Below are 9758 nucleotides of genomic sequence, written 5' to 3' on the forward strand. Positions count from 1 at the left end.
CTGCTGCCTGAGGAGCTGCAGGAGGACCAACGGGTGGGGCTGGTCCTCGCCAGTTTGTCACCCCTGTCGCTTCCCTTAGGACAGCATTCCAGCCGGCGTCCTTCTGCATCAAAGACCTTGAAGAACATCAAGGAGGCGCCGTCGTATTCAAGATGGATCACCAAGGCGCTATCCGCGCGACAGACCCGGGCAATCTCACCCCAGCCCCGGGTCATGAAGACCTTGCCCGAAGCGACGACCGCGACCTCCGCTCCGGTTGCAGGGGTGCCACAGTCGGCGTGCTGCAGCCAGAGCTCTAGGGCCCCGCTCAGCGGCATCTCAAAGGCGAAGGAGGGAGGAAGGCAGATCCACGAAATTGGAGGCATGGCGGCGTGGAGCACAAGCTCGCGAGAGGAGCGCTCCACGTGGACTCCAGGGGGGTGACGCGCACCACTGTGACTCGCCGGCGTCGGCGGCGATGCTGTCGGTGTTGCTCGGTGTCCTCCCCCTGGGGCCTACGACGCGGGCGTACAAGGGTAGCGGAAACCCAGGCGGCGGCCGCTCGTACCACGGCCTCGACACCTCCTGCCAGGCGCCTTCGTCCCGGTGACAGAGGATTGGCTGCTTCTTCGGCGGGAGGGGGTCAGGACCCTCTCTGGGGGCTTTTCCCTTCTCCTCAGCTGAAAACCGACGGATCGGTGCCATTGGTGCAAGAGGAAGCAAGGATGAGGAAGAAGAAGAGGAGGAGTAACGGAAAGGGGTGAACTGGCGGAGCTCACGCAGCCCCGTACTTATAGCCGGGGAAGGCCAACCGCCGAGCACCATGACCTCAGGTAATCATGACCCATATCTCTGCATGCAGGGACTTGTCAAGTCGTGCGGTTGCCGAGGTGTCATGGGAAGTGCAGATGCCCACGTCCAATCGACCGCCACGCGGCGCCCAAGGCCGCAGGCTGTTAGGGCCCACGGTGCTTCATGCTTGCCCCTTCGCTTCTCTGCTAAGCCAAGCCCGCGCGCGCCTTGGGCCTGAGGGCTACTGTCGGCGTTCTAGGAACGGGGGTCCCCAGACTTGCCTGCCTGCGGCCTGCGGCGTGGCTCATGTGGGGGCGCAGCGCGGCCCATCTTCATCAGCCCAAGCTCAAGACCCTCGCGAGGGGCCAAGCCTCACGGGGCGGACGACAGGAAGCTTCCTCAAGAGCGGCCTCATCAGGCAGGCTCGCGAGGAGGCAGAGAGATCAATGCAAGGATACCTCGCGAGGATCCCATGATGCAAGCCATGACGATCAAGGCTAGGCGGGTGCCGGCCTGCGCAGGGTCCTTGTTTCTCCTTTGGTGCAAAGGAGGAAAGCACAAGCCAAGGTATCAGGCAAAGGTTACCATTCCGGTGCAACAAGACCAAGACCAGCCGAATGGCCGGACGGAGGTCACCGTGGAGCCCAAGACGGCGTCATCACCAGTGCTTTTGGCAGCCGAAGACCACCTTTGGTCAGGATAACTTGTACTAGATGTTGCCCTTCAAAATGGCCAATTGTTGGCGCCCTTCCCGCTCAATTATTCGGGGAGAGGCCCAGGGCCTCTATAAATAGAGCTAGCCTCCACAAAGGGAAGGGGCGCGAGAGGCAAAAGAGGAATAAAAAAGAGAGAGGAAAAGAAAGAGAGAGGGTGGAGAAACCCAGTAGAGACTAAGTAGAACACACCACATCAGCTCAACAACACCCCTCGCGAGGCTGTTCTTCCCTTGTACTGTCCATCATCAGCCCTAGAGGCAATCCACCATACCACACACTGGAGTAGGGTATTACACCACAACGGTGGCCCGAACCAGTATAAACCTCGTGTCTCTTGTGTTGTTCATCATTTTCATCTGAGTTCGCACGAGAGGATCGGACGTAGATCGGTAGGGGAGAGATCTCCGCGCGCACCCCAGTGTTCGAACCTCAAGGGTCTGCCGGAACCCGAAATCTGACAGTTATTCTTTCCAATCAATCCGTTGGGCTATTCCTATAAGTGTCACAAACAGCCCTAGAGTTCGTACTAGAATAACACCATAAGACACAAATCGACCAAACCCCTAATGTCACCTAGATACTGCAATGTCACCTCAAGTATCCGTGGTATGATTATACGACATGCATCACACGATCTCAGATTCATCTATTCAACCAACACATAGAACCTCAAAGAGCACCCCAAAGTTACTACCGGAGAATCACGACGAAAACGTGTGCCAACCCCTATGCATAGGTTCATGGGCGGAACCCGCAAGTTGATCACCAAAACATACATCAAGTGAATCACGTGATATCCCATTGTCACCACAGATACGCACGACAAGACATACATCAAGTGTTCTCAAATCTTTAAAGACTCAATCCGATAAGATAACTTCGAAGGGAAAACTCAATCCATTACAAGAGAGTGGAGGGGGAGAAGAAACATAAGATCCAACTATAATAGCAAAGCTCGCGATACATCAAGATCGTATCACCTCAAGAACACGAGAGAGAGAAAGATCAAACACATAGCTACTGGTACATACCCTCAGCCCCGAGGGAGAACTACTCCCTCCTCGTCATGGAGAGCACCGAGATGATGCAGATGGCCACCAGAGAGGGATTCCCCCTCCGGCAGGGTGCCGGAATGGGTCTAGATTGGTTTTCGGTGGCTACAGAGGCTTCTGGCGGCGGAACTCCCGATCTATTGTGCTCCTCGATAGTTTTAGGGTATATGGATATATATATAGGCGGAAGAAATACATCAGGGGAGCCACGAGGGGCCCACGAGGGTGGAGGGCGCGCCCAGGTGGGGTGGGTGTGCCCCCCTGCCTCGTGGCTTCCTCGTTGATCCCCTGACGTGCACTCCAAGTCTCCTGTATTGATTTCTTTCCAAAAATAACTTTTCCGAAGGTTTCATTCCGTTTGGATTCCGTTTGATATTCCTTTTCTTTGAAACCCTAAAACAAGGAAAAAACAAAAACTGGCACTGGGCTCTAGGTTAATAGGTTAGTCCCAAAAATCATATAAAATAGCATATAAATGCATATAAAACATCCAAGGTTGATAATATAATAGCATGGAATAATCAAAAAATATAGATACGTTGGAGACGTATCAGCATCCCCGAGCTTAATTCCTGCTCGTCCTCGAGTAGGTAAATGATAAAAAACAGAATTTTTGATGTGGAATGCTACCTAACATATTTATCCATGTAGTTCTATTTATTGTGGCAAGAATATTCAGATCCATAAGATTCAAGACAAAAGTTAAGCAATCATGTCTTCTCAAAATAACATGGCCAAAGAAAGTTCATACCTACAAAATCATATAGTTTAGTCATGCTCCATTTCGTCACACAAGAATGCTCTCATCATTTACAACTCCGATGACAAGCCAAGCAATTGTTTCATACTTTAGTAATCTCAAACTTTATAAACCTTCACGCAATACATGAGCGCGAGCCATGGATATAGCACTATGGGTGGAATAGAATATAATGAGGGGGTTATGTGGAGAAGACAAAAAGGAGAAAGTCTCACATCGACGCGGCTAATCAATTGGCTAGGGAGATGCCCATCAATTGATGTCAATGCAAGGAGTAGGCATTTCCATGCAACGGATGCACTAGAGCTATAAATGTATGAAAGCTCAACAAAAGAAACTAAGTGGGTGTGCATCCAACTTGCTTGCTCACGAAGACCTAGGGCACTTGAGCAGGCCCATTGTTGGAATATACAAGCCAAGTTCTATAATGAAAAATTCCCACTAGTATATGAAAGTGACAAAACAAGAGACTCTCTATCATGAGGATTATGGTGCTACTTTGAAGCACAAGTGTGGCAGAGGATAGTAGCATTGTCCCTTCTCTCCTTTTCTCTCATTTTTTGGGCCTTCTTTATTTTATTTTATGGCCTTTCTCTTTTTTTTATTCCTCACTTTGGACAATGCTCTAGAAAATGATGATCATCACACTTCTATTTATTTACAACTCAATGATTACAACTCGATGCTAGAACAAAAGATGACTCTATATGAATGCCTCCGGTGGTGTACCGGGATATGCAATGAACCAAGAGTGACATGTATGAAAGAATTATGAACAGTGGCTTTGCCACAAATACTATGTCAACTACATGATCATGCTGAGCAATATGACAATGATGAATGTGTCATGATAAACGGAATGGTGGAAAGTTGCATGGCCATATATCTCGGAATGGCTATGGAAATGCCATAATAGGTAGGTATGGTGGTTATTTTGAGGAAGATATAAGGAGGTTTATGTGTGAAATAGCGTAACATATCACGGGGTTTGGATGCACCGGCGAAGTTTGCACCAACTCTCAATGTGAGAAAGGGCAATGCACGGTACCGAAGAGGCTAGCAATGATGGAAGGGTAAGAGTGTGTATAATCCATGGACTCAACATTAGTCATAAAGAACTCACATACTTATTGCAAAAATCTACAAGTCATCAAAAACCAAGCACTACGCGCATGCTCCTAGGGGGATAGATTGGTAGGAAAAGACCATCGCTCGTCCCCGACCGCCACTCATAAGGAGGACAATCGAAGAACACCTCATGTTTCAAATTTGTTACATAATGTTTACCATACGCGCATGCTACGGGACTTGCAAACTTCAACACAAGTATTTCTCAAATTCACAACTATCAACTAGCACAACTTTAATATACTATCTCTATATCTCAAAACAATCATCAAGTATCAAACTTCTCTTAGTATTCAATGCACTTATATGAATTTTTTTTATTATATCAAAAGCAAATTACCATGCTGCTCTAAAGGACTCTCAAAATAATATAAGTGAATCATGAGAGATCAACTATTTCTATAAAATGAAATCGCTGACGTGCTCTAAAAGGATATAAGTGAAGCACTAGAGCAAATGACAAACTACTCCGAAAGATAGAAGTGAAGATCAATGAGTAGTCGAATAATTATGCAACTATGTGAAGACTCTCTAACATTTAAGAATTTCAGATCTTGGTATTTTATTCAAACAGCAAGCAAAACAAAATAAAATAAAATGACGCTCCAAGCAAAACACATATCATGTGGCGAATAAAAATATAGCTCCAAGTAAAGTTACCGATGAACGAAGACGAAAGAGGGGATGCCTTCCGGGGCATCCCCAAACTTAGGCTTTTGGTTGTCCTTGAATATTGCCTTGGGGTGCCTTGGGCATCCCCAAGCTTAGGCTCTTGCCACTCCTTGTTCCATAATCCATCAAATCTTTACCCAAAACTTCAAAACTTCACAACACAAAACTTAAAGTAGAAAATCTCGTGAGCTCCGTTAGCGAAAGAAAACAAAAGACCACTTCAAGGTACTGTAATGAACTCATTCTTTATTTATATTGGTGTTAAACCTACTGTATTACAACTTCTATATGGTTTATAAACTATTTTACTAGCCATAGATTCATCAAAATAAGCAAACAACACATGAAAAACAGAATCTGTCAAAAACAGACCAGTCTGTAGTAATCTGTAACTAAGGCAAACTTCTGGAACCTCAAAAATTCTAAAATAAATTGCTGGACGTGAGGAATTTGTCTGTTAATCATCTTAAAAAAGAATTAACTAAATATCACTCTCCAATAAAAAATGGCAGCAATTCTCGTGAGCGCTAAAGTTTCTATTTTTTACAGCATGACCGCAAAGACTTCATCCAAGTCTTCCCAAAGGTTCTACTTGGCACAAAAACTAATTTAAACATAAAAACTCAATCATAACAGATTCTATATAAATTATTTATTACTAAACAGGAACAAAAAGCAAGGAACAAAAATAAAGTTGGGTTGCCTCCCAACAAGCGCTATCGTTTAACGCCCCTAGCTAGGCATGATGATTTCAATGTTGCTCACATAAAAGATAAGAATTGTAACATAAAGAGAGCATCATGAATATTATGACTAGCATATTTAATTCTAACCCACTTCCTATGCACAGGGATTTTGTGAGAAAACACCTTGTGGGAACAAGAATCAACTTGCATAGGAAGGCAAAACAAGCATAACTTCAAGATTTTAAGCGCATAGAGAGGAAACTTGATATTATTGCAACTCCTACAAGAATATATTCCTCCCTCATAATAATTTTCAGTAGCATCATGAATGAATTCAATAATATAACCATAACCTAAAGCATTCTTTTCATGATCTAGAAGCATAGAAAATTTACTACTCTCCACATAAGCAAAATTCTTCTCAATCTGAATAGTGGGAGTATCATAAGAGACTCAAATACTATAAATTTTTTCCACATTAAAAGTGTAATGTTTAGAGAAAGGGTAATCATAATCATGAAAAGTTTTATAAATATAATCATTACTACTTTTTATAGCATATGTATCATCACAATAATTATCATAAGTAGCAACTTTGTTCTCATCATAATCGATTGAAACCTCTTCCAAGATAGTGGGATCATTACTAAATAAAGTCATGACCTCTCCAAATCCACTTTCATAATTATCATAATAAGATTCAACATCCTCCATAATAGTGGGATCATTACTTCCTAAAGTTGACACTTTTCCAAACCCACTTTCATCAATATAATCATCATAAGTAGGAGGCATGCTATCATCATTATAAATTTGCATATCAAAACTTGGGAGACTAAAAATATCATCTTCATTAAACGTAGCATCCCCAAGCTAGGGACAAACATTAATTGCAGCAAATATATTCTCAAAAACATCATCTTCATCAAACATAGAATCCCCAAGCTTGGGCCTTTTCATATCATAAGCATAATCACTTTCATCATTAATAGTATGGATAGCACCAATAGTATAGCAATTATCATATTCTTCCAAGCAAGTGCCAAAAAGATTTTCAAGATCATAATAAGTATCATTATCTTCCCCAATTATATTTTCATGAGGCACAATAGTAATAGGAGCAGCATTATTTGGGAGAGATATCTTTTTACCTCTCTTCCTTTTTCTTTTCTTCTTCTTCACCACATCATGTGTGGGTTCAATCCTCTTTTTGGAGCTCCTTATTAATGAGATTGGTTGAATAGGAGGCTCCTCCTCGTTACCTAATTCATCATAAGAAATAATAGGAGGGTATTGGGAAGTCTCTTCCCTTTCATTAGTATTCTCTTCATCTTCTATTTGTTTTCTTTTCTTTATGTAATTGGCAATATAAGGATTTTCAATGCAATTCACCGCACAATACATATAAATTTCCTCTAGATCAAAATGAAGAACTCTATCAAGTGAAAATTTTGGAATATCCTTAGTTATATGTTCCATTTCTTCATAACCCAAGAGCAAACTAAGTTCATTATGATGTGCAAGAGAAATCAAATCATTACAATTTTTGGACACGATACGATCATGAAACAATTTGCATTGGGTACTAAAATGATCACGTTCATTGCAAAGTTCACAAGTATGGCTAAGAAAGTTTAAATTTTCAGCACAAGCATCTAGCCTTTCTTGCAACCATTTAGTTTCCAAGTAATTATGCCTCTTGCAATATCTATCTTCCCTATTTGGTGTGTACTTGCAAACCCAATATACTCCACAAAAACCGGCATGCTTATAAGAGATATTTTCATCATGACTAGTGCAATCATCATTAGTACCATGGATATTCAAGGAGTTCATACTAACAACATTGCAATCATGCTCATCATTCAAATATTTAGTGCCAAACATTTTAATGCATTCTTCTTCTAACACTTTGGCACAATTTTCCTTTCCATCATACTCACGAAAGATTCAAAAAAGATGAAGCGTATGAGGCAAACTTAATTCCATTTTTTGTAGTTTTCTTTTATAAACTAAACTAGTGCTAAAACACGAAACAAAAAGATTCGATTGCAAGATCTAAAGATATACCTTCAAGCACTCACCTCCCCGGAAACGGCGCTAGAAAAGAGCTTGATGTCTACTACACAACCTTCTTCTTGTAGACGTTGTTGGGCCTCCAAGTGCAGAGGTTTGTAGGACAGTAGCAAATTTCCCTCAAGTGGATGACCTAAGGTTTATCAATCCGTAGGAGGCATAGGATGAAGATGGTCTCTCTCAAGCAACCCTGCAACCAAATAACAAAGAGTCTCTTGTGTCCCCAACACACCCAATACAATGGTAAATTGTATAGGTGCACTAGTTCGGCGAAGAGATGGCGATACAAGTGGTATATGGATGGTAGATAATAGTTTTTGTAATCTGAAAATATAAAAACAGCAATGTAACGAATGATAAAAGTGAGCGTAAACGGTATTGCAATGTGTTGAAACAAGGCCTAGGGTTCATGCTTTCACTAGTGCAAGTCCTCTCAATAATAATAACATAATTGGATCGTATAACTATCCCTCAACATGCAACAAAGAGTCACTCCAAAGTCGCTAATAGTGGAGAACAAAAGAAGAGATTATGGTAGGGTACGAAACCACCTCAAAGTTATTCTTTCCAATCAATCCGTTGGGCTATTCCTATAAGTGTCACAAACAGCCCTAGAGTTCGTACTAGAATAACACCTTAAGACACAAATCAACCAAAACCCTAATGTCACCTAGATACTCCAATGTCACCTCAAGTATCCATGGGTATGATTATATGATATGCATCACACAATCTCAGATTCATCTATTCAACCAACACATAGAACCTCAAAGAGTGCCCCAAAGTTTCTACCAGAGAATCACGACGAAAACATGTGCCAACCCCTATGCATAGGTTCATGGGCGGAACCCGCAAGTTGATCACCAAAACATACATCAAGTGAATCACGTGATATCCCATTGTCACCACAGATACGCACGGCAAGACATACATCAAGTGTTCTCAAATCTTTAAAGACTCAATCCGATAAGATAACTTCGAAGGGGAAACTCAATCCATTACAAGAGAGTAGAGGGGGAGAAGAAACATAAGATCCAACTATAATAGCAAAGCTTGCGATACATCAAGATCGTATCACCTCAAGAACACGAGAGAGAGATCAAACACATAGCTACTGGTACATACCCTCAGCCCCGAGGGAGAAGTACTCCCTCCTCGTCATGGAGAGCACCGGGATGATGAAGATGGCCACCAGAGAGGGATTCCCCCCTCCGATAGGGTGCCGGAATGGGTCTAGATTGGTTTTCTATGGCTACGGAGGCTTCTGGCGGCGGAACTCCCGATCTATTGTGCTCCTCGATAGTTTTAGGGTATATGGATATATATAGGCTGAAGAAATACATCAGGGGAGCCACGAGGGTGGAGGGCGCGCCCAGGGGGGGTGAGCGCGCCCCCTGCCTCGTGGCTTCCTCGTTGATCCCCTGACGTGCACCCCAAGTCTCCTGTATTGCTTTCTTTCCAAAAATAACTTTTCCGAAGGTTTCATTCCGTTTGGACCCCGTTTGATATTCCTTTTCTTCGAAACCCTAAAACAAGGAAAAACAGAAACTGGCACTGGGCTCTAGGTTAATAGGTTCGAACGTCGTCACGAGCCAACCGATCCTAGCACCGAACGTACGGCACCTCCGTGTTCAACACACGTTTTGCATGATGACGTCCCTCAAGCTCTTGATCCAGTTGAGGACAAGGGAGAGTTCCGTCAGCACGACGGCATGGCGACGGTGATGATGAAGCTACCGGCGCAGGGCTTCATCTAAGCACTACGCCGATATGACCGAGGTGGTAAACTATGAAGGGGGGCACCGCACATGGCTAAGAGATGTCTGTTATCCTTTGAGGAGGAGGCCGACCATAGGGGGCGCGCACCATAGGGGAGTCCAACTAGGATTCCCAATCC

This window comes from Triticum aestivum, chromosome 4A (genome assembly GCF_018294505.1).
Source record: "Triticum aestivum cultivar Chinese Spring chromosome 4A, IWGSC CS RefSeq v2.1, whole genome shotgun sequence".
In the NCBI taxonomy this organism is placed as follows: Eukaryota; Viridiplantae; Streptophyta; class Magnoliopsida; order Poales; family Poaceae; genus Triticum; species Triticum aestivum.